The sequence below is a fragment of the Sturnira hondurensis genome, unplaced genomic scaffold (genome assembly GCF_014824575.4).
Source record: "Sturnira hondurensis isolate 20B ecotype Veracruz unplaced genomic scaffold, ASM1482457v3 Scaffold0005329, whole genome shotgun sequence".
Taxonomy (NCBI): Eukaryota; Metazoa; Chordata; class Mammalia; order Chiroptera; family Phyllostomidae; genus Sturnira; species Sturnira hondurensis.
In genome coordinates, this window is record NW_028077960.1 from 13,446,115 (window position 1) to 13,458,142 (window position 12,028).

A 12,028-nucleotide genomic window follows, 5' to 3' on the forward strand; every position below is an offset into this window, starting at 1 on the left:
CACCTGTTGCGGTTGATGACGAGAATCAATGCACAGGTGACGACAATCCTGTGTGGAAAAAGGGAACAGGCATGACTACTCTCTCAAGGGGAGAGTGTCTATGGTGCCTCGGCCACTCCCTCAAGAGGGGAGCGCCCCGACCCTTGCCTAGACAGGCTTTTATTGTTTTCCTGGGGTCTTACATCATAGAAAGATTTATTATCTATCATATAGAATATCATTGACTACATTTTAGATACAATCAAGGAAATAAAAATAACATACAGAGGGGGATGGCACTGAGCTGATTAGCTCTGTCCTTGGGAGAGCTCACACAGGCTTTGGAAATTACCTTGAAGATAGACAATACATATTCATTGTTTTAGACCAGGGTGAGGGAGTTTTAGCAAGAGCGAGCTATAACAGTCTGTACGTGTTTCCCAGGCCTGATTCCCATGGGAAAACTCGGTGTGAAGATCTGGCTCCTGCCCACCACTTCACATCTGTAGGTTTTCCATACAGAGCTGAGTCAGATTCGCCAGGCCAAGACAAACTGGTCCCCTACAATAAAATATTAACTAACACCTATTATTTCCTTATGTTATGTGGCTATAATAGTGACACATAATATAAAGTCTTTGTTATCACAGATATATCATTGTAATGAGAGAAGATTAGGATAAGCAAATAAGCAAATACATATGTAATATTAAGGAAGATAAGTGAATACATTTATCAAAAATTATAAAAGGAAATGGAGCACATGGACAAGAGAACTAAATTTTATATGAAGTTTTCAATGGAGGCCTCTCAAACTGATGAATATTTGAGCTACATGGAGTCCCAAGGAAGTGAATGAGTGATAAGTCACTAGGTTATGTGTGCTAAGATTATGCGAGGATAAAAGGAACAGGAGATGACAAGAACAGAGGCAGAGATCAGCTTGTTCTGGAAGAAACTGGGGTTAGAGATTTAGTTTTGTCCCAAGTATTTGATAAGTTTAAGATATTAAAGTATGTTTTTAATGACCCTGTGATTTCATCAGGCTGATCATTTTAAATTCCTATTTAGATAGGTCAGATAGTGATAGACATCTAACAAGTGTAGATTTTGTATCCGTATCCTTTGTGGGTATTTCTCTTGGGTGCTCAGCTTCTATATGAGTCTCCGGCACAGGGTGGATGCTACATGCATAGTGACAGGAACTGAACTTGTTAGCTATAAAATGGCAAGGCCTCAGGTGTTCACACAGAAAACTATTATTTACTTACAAGCTGTAATATACTTTTCACTTTTTTCCAACTAAAAAGAGTGAAAGAGAGTGGTTTTCCTCAGTTAGGTGTGTGATTTTCCTAAGAAAGTAACTACATAAATTTGCCCACATATATGGAGAAGTTAATACAACTTGTAGCTAAAGTGAGATTCCTTCAATCAAAATTTCTATGACTAAGTAAGTAAAGTCTAAATATTTTCCTAACTTCAAAAACTAGCCACAATCTCCCAAAGTCCTGTGAGTAGAATATTAAGAAAGATATATTATATATATGCCTATTTTATTATGCTACCAAAATTTCCAATAAATCCTAAAAACTGTTGTCCAAACATGCATGACTCTGAAAGATTATCATCCATCATTATAAATAATTATGTATCAATTCCTAGAGCTGATTCCAGATCTACTGAATTAGAACATCTAGGACTGAAACTAGAATTTTATTTTGTGAAGGTTTATTACCGGTTTTATGGCTTTAATGGTTGTTCTGTTTTAAATTAATTTTCCTTTTTAAATTATACTTGATATTAAATATTACATTGGTTTTAGCGTACAGCATTGTAGTTGGATATTTATATAATTTACAAACTGATCCATATGATAAGTCAAGTACCCACCTGGCACCATACATAGTTATTTACAATATTATTGACTATATTCCCTATGCTGTATTTTATATCCCTATGACAATTTTATAACTGGTAATTTAAACTTCTTTTTTGAAAATATATTTTATTGATTACGCTATTACAGTTGTCTCATTCCCTGCCTTTACTCCCCTCTCTCTGCACAGCCCCTCCCACCTGCATCCCCCCCACCTTTTAGTTCATGTCCATGAGTTGTACATATAAGTTCTTTGGCTTCTACATTTCCCATATTATTCTTAATTTTCCCCTGTCTATTTACTACCTACCATTTATGCCACTTATTCCCTCTACATTTTCCCCATTCCCCCCTACCCTTTTCTGCTGATAACCCTCCATGTGATCTCCATTTCTGTGATTCTGTTCCTGTTCTATTTGTTTGCTCAGTTTGTTTTTGTTTTTTGAGATTCAATTGTTGATAGTTGTGAATTTGCTGTCATTTTACTGTTCGTATTTTTTATCTTCTTTTTCTTAGATAGTCCCTTTAACATTTTATTCAATAAGGACTTGGTGATGATGAACTCTTTTAACTTGATGGTATCTGGAAAGATCTTTACCTGTCCTTCCATTCTAAATGATAGCTTTGCTGGATAGAATAATCTCGGTTGGAGGTCCTAGTCTTTCATGATTTGAATACTTCTTTCCAGCCCCTTCTTCCCTGTAAAATCAGCTAATAGTTTTATGGGAACTCCCTTGTAGTTAACTGTCTCCTTTTCTCTTGTTGCTCTTAAGATTCTCTCCTTATCTTTCATCTTGGGTAATGTAATTATGATGTGCCTCCATGTGTGTTTCCTTGGGTCTGACTTCTTTGGGACTCCCTAAGCTTCCTGGCCTTCCCAGAAGTCTATTTCCTTTGCCAGATTAGGGAAGTTCTCCTTCATTATGTTTTCAAATAAGTTTTCAATTTCTTGCTCTTCTTCTTCTCCTTCCTGTATCCCTATGATTCAGATGTTGGGACATTTAAAGTTTTATTGGAGGTCCTAAGCCTCTCTTCATTTCTTGAATTGTTGTTTCTTCATTTCTGTTCCAGCTGAATATTTATTTCTTCTTTGTGTTTCATGTTGTTGATCTGAGTCCTGGTTGCCTTCCCTTCCTTGTTGGTTCCCTGTACATTTCCCTTTGTTTCACTCTTCATAGCCTTCACTTTTTCCTTTATTTTGTGACTGTACACAAGCATTTTTATGAGCAACCCAGTGTTTCGAACTGTGCATCTGACAGGTTGGCTATCTCAAAGAACAGAGCTTTGATCTGTTCTTTCATTTGGGCCATATTTTTTTTTTTTTGTTCTTTCATTTTGCACCTGTTACATAGTAAAGAGTAGAGCCTTAGGTATTTTCTAAGGCAGGCTACCCAAATGGCTGCTTTTGTGATGCTGTATATAGGGGAGGGGTATGAGAGGGAACAATGCCACTGGTTCAGCCTGGCTGCTTTCAATCACTTCCTTTGCTGCCCACAAACAAATTGGGCCCTTCTTATGCTGATTCCCAGTTCAGTGGGTTTGTGTATGTTCTAGGACCATGTGGGTCTCTCCAATGAACTCTTCTGTAAGGCTTGGGGTTTCTCCAGCCACCTCAGCCTCCACAGATTTTCTTTGCTCAGAGGTTTTGATGCTTTATTTCCCCACACTGGTTCCCTGGGTTGCACAGCTGTCTCATTCCCCAGTTGTTCCTCCCTATTTATCCCACACAAATTCGGAGCCATCTGTTCCTCCAGCCACAGCTTTGCCCACGCTGGTCCTCCAGTCACTACCTTGCCACAAATCCTTTACTCCTGGCTTCCCTACCAATTTGGATGAATATTTCTTCTTTAACACCTTGGTTGTCAGATTTACATACAGTTTGATTTTATGTTAATTCTGGTTGTTTCTTGTTTTTAAATTTGTTGTCCTTCTTTTCATTGTGTGATGAGGCACAGTGTATCTCAATGCCTTCAATTTTTTTCACCTTGCCTCCTTCAGTACCCCTCTCATTTGGCAGCTATCAGCTTGTTTTCTCTATGAGTCTGTTTCTGTTTTGTTCATTTATTTTATTTTTTACATGCCACATATAAGTAAAATTATATGGTATTTGTCTTTCTCTGTCTGACATCTTATTTACCATAATACTTTCTAGGTAAACAGTTAAGATTCATTATTTTTCTTTGCTGAGTAATATCCCATTGTATATGTGTACCACATTTTTCTATCCAGTCCTGTATTCATAGGCAGTTAGGTTGCTTCTGTACTGTGGCTATTGTAAATAATGTTGCATTGAACATGGGAATACATAAATTGTTTTGAATTAGTGTTTTAAATTTTTTAGATAGATACCCCAAAGTGGAATTGGTGGGTTATATGGTAGTTCTATTTTTAATTTGGAGGGAAACTTCCATACTGTTTTCTATAGAGGCTGCACCATTTTGCAATCTTACCAACATGGTGTCTTTGGTTTTTAAATTGGGGCATGCAAACTATATGCAAGCACACAACGCATTCCAATGTGTATATATTCCATTAAGTTTCAAATATGTGAAATGTATCATGCTAAGCACTGGTATATCAACATAAAACCTTGAAGAAGATAGACATCATTTGGGTGTGTTAGTCAGTCATCTAGACTTCACTAATTTAGAGGCTCAAAATTGTTATAGTTTAGGCAATTAAAATTTAGTTTTCTCTCACATAGTATTTTAAATGGGCGTTCAGATCAGAGGAGCATATATATCTCTCTCCTAGTTATTCAGGGACCCATAACTGGGGTTTTGTATCCCAGTCATATGGAAAGGACAAGAAACATAGAAATGCATGTATCAGAGGTATTAATAAGCCAGGTCCAAAACTGTTAAGTACTAGTTTTGCTCATTTCCTAATGAAGATGACATTTTATCTGCTCATACATAATCAAAAGGGAGACTGGTAGAGGTAATCTCACTAAAAGCTCAGAAAAAAGAAGGTTAGATTTCATTGGATAGCTGGTAGTTTTGGCAACACTGTTTTAACATACAGTTTAGTGATGAGTACTGGTCATTAGCACAGGAAATACTGATTTAAAAACCCCTTCAAAATCAATGCCTGCTTCTGCATTATGAGATGGCTACAGAGGGAAGAATGTATGTATAGTATCAATTTACTGAGGCATGGTCTTGCATGGGAAGGGAAAATTTAAGCTAGGTGGGATGGAATAATTTGAAACAAAATGTGAGGTACATCATTGTACTTTTTTTCAGTTGTTTGGAGAGGGGAAATTTTTGTGAGATATATCACTTGAAAAATAGGAGAAAACATTCACTTGAGACAGGTTGGATTCCTTACCAGAAATGGTGATTCTGATATTCAAGTTTTAAGGTTTTTGTTGTTTTTAATTGTGTGCCATTATGTCTCTATGATAGCTATATATACAGTTATGGGAAACAATCTTTGTTTCTTGTCCCTTAATGAATGAAGAAGTAGAAATATTAAGTTAATATGTTGGAAAGAAGTAGACAAAAGGGAGTTGAAACAGAACAGACTTTCTGATAAAATGAAAATAGGAAAAGAGCATAAGTAATCATTAGCTCTCTAGTTCTGCGTGTCTGTTTTTGTTTTATTTGTTTATATTATTCTTTTGTTTCCACAGATATATGAAATCATATGCTATTTGTCTGTGTCTGCCTGACTTACTGTATTTAGCATAATAACCTCTAGATCCGTCCATGTTGTCATCACAGATGGTAAGATTTCATTCTTTTTAATGGGTGATTCATCCAATCATCTTTATCCAGTCTCCTATTGACAGACACTTAGGTTTCTTCAATATTTTGGCTATTGTAAATAACGCTGCAATGAACATCTTTTTGAATTAGTGTTTTGGATTTCTTTGGATAAATACTGAGGAGTGAAATTGCTGAGTCGTGAGGTAGTTGTAGTTTGAATTTTTTGAGAAAATTCTGTACTGTTTTACATGGTTGCTGAATGGGAGGGGGGCTAAGGGTTGCATGAATATAATAAGTATAATTAATTGTTAGGTGCAAACTAGACAGAAAGATGTAATATACAGCACGAGGAATATAGTCAATAGTATTGTAACATGTGGGTGGTACCAGGTGAATACTAGACTTATCAAGGGGAATCACTTTGTAAATTATGTAGGTGCCTAACCACAATGTTGTATACATAAAACTAATTGAAGGCCAACTGTGACTGAAAAATAAATAAATATTTCAAAATTTATTTTAAAAAGAAGTTATTATTAGGAAGAAATCTTAGGAAAAGCACTAGCTTTTCAATAATTATGGGGGAGTAAATGTTGTGTTTTTAAAGTTTTTTGGTATTAAAAGAAGACTACCTCCTAGTAGAAAGAAAGTTTATAAGGTATAAAATATGCTTTCAAGTACAATTCAGTGGGATAGGTTATCTGAAAATGGGGTTCTAATTAAGACAGTAACAAGGAATACTTCATCTGGATGAGGATATGGAAGGTTATTTCAAGAAATTACATCTTAGATGAGATATGGCAGATGAGTAGGAGTTATCCATGAAAGAAGTGAATCAGAGTGTTTCAGGAAAAAGGACTAGGATGCATAAATAGTCCAGGTAGCCCAGGTCTAGAAAAAGCATGTAATATTACAAATATTGAATCTGTATATATCTATTTGTCTTATATATATGACAAAGTGAGAGAAGAAAAATATATATATATATGACAAATTCAATGGAAGAAATGGACAGGAGAAAGAAGTAATAAAAAGAGAGCTAGGCAGAAGGTAAATTAAACTAGGCTTTGTGGGCTATGAATTTTAATAGCAGCAATTACTGAATGCCAACTAATTGGGAGTATTACAGGATCAGTTTTGTCCCAACCTATTGAATAATCTAATTACAGTTTGTTAGAGTAAAACAAGACTGGTAAAATGACATAAGATTTCTAAAAATAAAAGTATATGAAAAAGTTAGAGTAAATTTGAAGGAGGGCCTATTGTGTAAGAAGCAAAGATGAAGTCAACATTAATGACATAAGCTTCTAATAAATATGATACACAAATGTAATATAGAAGATAAACTTCTTCTCCTTTTATATCCATTGTTCTTTTCTTCTCTCACAATTAAGTGAGAGAAGAAAAATTTTTCTATTTTTTTCATTAAAATAGAAAAAGTAGTAGAAAAATGTTATTCTTAAACTAAGAAAAAATAAACTCTGGGTGACAAAAGTGAAGAAATATATCAACATTGGAGTGGAACATAGGGTCAAAATGCTTGTAAATGCAATAGAACTTGGTAAAACTCCTCATGTCTGGAAGTTAGAACTTAGCCCTTGTACTAGAAAGGATATTATGATAACAGTTTCTTCCTTGTAAGAAGCCAGACTAGGCAAGATAAATTAAGCCAGAGGCCTCGAAATTGTCTACTGTTTGAGATATAGAAACCAGACAAACTTTATCTTCTGTTCCAGGAGGCAAAAAGAAAATTGGCTATCCATCTTGGCTGTGAGTAGTATAATAATAGCCTCTAATAAATCATAATCATAGAGTTACATGGCAAATAAGTGTGAGGGTGCACTACAATGATGTGTTTGGACATAATTGAAATATCAACACGAAAACTTTTTTGGCATGAATACAACCCTAAGTTTTGAAGAGGGACAAACTCAAAACAACATTAAAACAGCACATTCAGCTTCTAGGCCATATGCTTTCTCAAGGATAACATCTACTGAAAATGCATTCAAATTAGGAATTATTATAAACCATGTTTATAGATAAACCACCTTGAAAGATAAGTAACAAGAAAAAATAAATGGGATAATATGCAGTTCAGTAAACAGAGGATAATAATCAAAAGGATATTTCATAACAAGACTGAACAAAATCATCATAACTGTAAGCAATAAATGGAAAATATGAGACAAGACAATAATGATATTCAAAAGTTACAGACACATTAAAATAATAAAAATTATAATTTTGGAATTAAAAATGTAATTGTTATAATCCACTACATGAATCTCACTACAGGAAAGTATAATATAATCTCACTACGGGAAAGTAAAATAGACTATATGAAAAAAGAACTGGTCATTTTCACAAGATAAGTTAGAAAAAATTTAGATTAAACATAGAAAACTATATTACATAGATTTAAAAGGGGTATGATAGTATGAGGAAGTCTAAGGTAAATCTATCATATGCTAAGCATATGAGTAATATCAAAATAAAAGCCCTTGGTTTATGTATTCACTCTTCAACTTGTAAAGCTGTGAGGATTGAAATATAAAACAGGCAGAAGTGAATTGTTTGTATAGATAAAGCATTGTTCCAGGTTTAAGACATTTGTGTATACAACTACAACATGGAATCAAGCACTTTACCTGTGGTAGGGCCATAAGACAAGATGAAATAACTGCCATTTGAGACAACATGGATAGATCTGGAGAATATCATGCTAAGTAAAATAAGTTAGACTGAAAAAGTCAAGAGTCATATGAGTTCACTCATATGTAGGATATAAAACTGCAACAACAAATAAACAAACAAGACAGACAAACACAAACTCTTAGACACAAACAACAATATGGAGTTTACCAAAGGGAAAAGGAGATGGAGAGGTACAAAAAAGATAAAAGGGATCAAATGTATGATGACTGAATATTTGACTTTGGGTGGTTAACATATAATGCAGCATGCAGATGATATACTATAGAATTGTGTATATGAAACCTATTTAATCTTTTAACAATGTCACCCCAGTATATTTAATATTTTTAAATAAAAGAGTTTCAGAAATTAGGCAAGAGACAACTTGGAGTAACACATTTGAAGAAACTTCTCTACCTCCAATATAATTAAAAGTATTGTAAAATAGTAATGGTTTATTTGTCATTACATCTCCTGTTAATAATGATTACCTACATAGAGATCCTATTTCTGGAAGTTTAATCTGGGTCACAATCTAAACAATTATTTTTGAACACATGAATTTTCTTTAATGTACCATAAGATTGAAACTATGCAGAAACATCATTTTAATTATTATTATAGAATTTTTACCAGTAGGTTTACCATAAAGTATGTATTTTGAAATACAAAAGTATGAACTACTGTAAAACTCTTTACTTATAGGTAAATGAGTATAAACCAGTAATAACTCCTAAAAAATTTAGAGGTATATTAATTTTGAAATAGGAACTCAATAAAATTCTAAGTAATTTCCACAGGTCATGAGAAAACTATATTCACTGAATTATGTATATGATAAGTAATAATAATATAGATATGTAAATAAATGTATATTTGGTATGTATGTAATGTATATTTGGTGTATATATGATATACATGATTTATATTTGTATATGAAAAGCAATAATAACTATGCCAAAATGATAGAATATGTAACCTTTTTTGAAAAATGTATATATAAACTACCAAGGGGAAAATGATCAAAATCAAATATTGCTAATCTACTTTATTCTGTAAAATACCTCTTTATTAATTTTTCTAAACCTATTGTATGATAACAACTGTTTAATAAAAACACTATCCAGCCCTGGCTGGTGTAGCTCAGTGAATTTAGTGTGGGCCTGTGAACCACAAGATCGCGGTTTGATTCCCAGTTAGGGCACATGCCTGGGTTGCAGGCCAGTTCCCAGCAGGGAACTCATGAGAGGCAACCATACATTGATACTTCTCTCCTTCCCTTCCCCTCTAAAGATAAATAAATAAAATGTAAAAAAATACTATCCAGTACAGAATTATCTTGTTAGGAATATTCAGTAATATAAGACTTATGCAGAATCTCTTACCAAGTTGGTGAATGAGTATTTTCTTAATTGTTGGTAAATAAAATAATTGTAAGAGATAACTTCCTATTTTGTTAAATATGCATTTATTGAGAAAATAAAATTCCTTAAGTAATTGCAAGTCAATTGACTTTTGTGTTAAGTATTCCCAAGAAATTGTGAGGAGCAAACTGAGGCAGGATCAGGAAGGAGAATAAAGTAAAAAAAAATGAATGACATGAAGCAAAATTGTGGGCTAAAGGGTAGGTTTCCTCTCTATAACCCCAGAAAGCTTCTGTAATATTTCTGCAACTTACACTTAGATTAAAAAATTGGGACTTAGATAAAAAGAGACTTTATTCAAATGCACTTAAATTATTTAAGTCTAATCTTAAAGCAAGAACGTATTTAGGTCTTCCCAGTATCTGCTTTGCTCATGCTAGGATCTCCTCCATTTTAATTCAGCTCAAGCATTTCATGAATGAACTCTCTGCAGTAGCAAATGCTTTTTCTTTCTGCAAGCTGTGACTACCCACTGGCTTCTACTTTATAAAAATGGTTTAAGTATGAAATAAAACATACAATTAGATGTTCATATGCACACAGTATTGTAAAAGAGGAGGGTGATGGGGTGAGAACTCTCTGACCATGATCTACAAGATCTCGAAAATTAGGCAGAAAGTCACTTTTCACTCAACAATATCTGGTGGGAGTAATTATTTTTTTTTAATTTTGGAAACAAAATTTATGGCTTAGTAGGATTAATTTGGCATAAGGTAGACACAGATGAAAGGCTACAGAACTACAGTATTAAGTGGACTGAGAATACAGCAAAGGAGATTTTTAGAAATCATAAACAGGGCTGTACAATTTCCATGGTCTATAGAAACTCTATTAAAATTAATCTCTACTTCCCACCACCACACATTTACTTGCTGTTTTGTTACCGAACAGAGGTCCAAGGTGGGGGCAATACTTGGCCCACCCAGGGATGCCAAAAACTGCTACAGAAAACAGAGGCCCCTCCCAAGGATGGTATACTAATATCCATTGGGCTCTTCTGTCCCCTGCCAATTGGAAAAACATCTCTCAATGCCAGAGATTTGTGAAAAGAAAACAAAATGTTTATTTAATGCTATTCAGGCCTATTGCCTTCATTAAAATATCAAAGTCTTTAAGGGTATACACCTATACACACACACACACACACACACACACAGCTCCCTTCTCCCACTGTCCTAGCTCCAGGTACCGTAAATCAGGAAAAGAGCATATGTTCATTTTTCAGGTCCCTGGCACTGTGAACTGTGTCGCCTGTCCAGGCAGGATCTACAATTAATTCAAAGTCATGCCGTACCTTCCACTGGCAAGAATTCTTTGTACCAGTTCCAGTCAGTCTTTCCTTCTTTCCAGGCCACTCAGCCAAAGGGAGCACCCCAAAGCCGTGTGGGCCTCTTCTACCAAAGCTGAAGGGGTCGGCACTCCACCAAAAGCCTGTGTCTTTCCTCTTCACCTGGCCGCAGGGATCTCCATTCTGGCAAAGCTGCGTGGTCTTCCCTTTCACCTGGGAAAGAGGGGGTCTGCACTCTGCCAAAACCACATGGCTCTCTCTTTCATGACTGCAAGAGGGGGTCCTAACTCTGCTGGAACCACATGGCTCTCCATCCTTCACCTAGGCAAGAGGAGGTCTTAACTCTGTTGAGACCGCGTGTGTCTCTCTCTAATGGTCTCTGTGTCTGGGTTTAAATCTCCCCTGCCCATCTTCCTCTGTACCCCTATTTCCGACTCCTTCCATGATCAGTTACACCTGCCAGTATTTCTGTATTATTACAAGTTTACTGGGCTGCCATTGNTCGGCACTCCACCAAAAGCCTGTGTCTTTCCTCTTCACCTGGCCGCAGGGATCTCCATTCTGGCAAAGCTGCGTGGTCTTCCCTTTCACCTGGGAAAGAGGGGGTCTGCACTCTGCCAAAACCACATGGCTCTCTCTTTCATGACTGCAAGAGGGGGGTCCTAACTCTGCTGAAACCACATGGCTCTCCATCCTTCACCTAGGCAAGAGGAGGTCTTAACTCTGTTGAGACCACGTGTGTCTCTCTCTAATGGTCGCTGTGTCTGGGTTTAAATCTCCCCTGCCCATCTTCCTCTGTACCCCCATTTCCTACTCTTCCCACGATCAGTTATACCTGCCAGTATTTCTGCATTATTACAAGTTTACTGGGCGGCCATTGTTAGTCTGGGCAGGTATGCCCCATGTCCTAGAGCCTATCTCCTCCAAGCTCCCACACAGGCGCTGTAACTCAGGGGACCTGCCCCCCAGTTACATCTTGGGGAGAAGTGACTTCATCCCTCTAGCTCCAAGCCTGGCCACAGCCATTTAACATATCCAAGTGACCTGCCAGAGG

General features: G+C 35.9%; 1 long non-coding RNA gene across 1 annotated transcript; it reads right to left on the minus strand.

Moving 5' to 3' along the window:
* Positions 1-11,033: 11,033 nt before the first annotated feature.
* Positions 11,034-11,571, minus strand: LOC118987841 (uncharacterized). The gene is made up of 2 exons (XR_005066649.1): positions 11,515-11,571; positions 11,034-11,136 (listed from the first exon to the last, which is right to left on the minus strand). It is a non-coding gene; the product is annotated as an uncharacterized LOC118987841 (long non-coding RNA).
* Between the last annotated feature and the right edge of the window lie 457 nt (positions 11,572-12,028).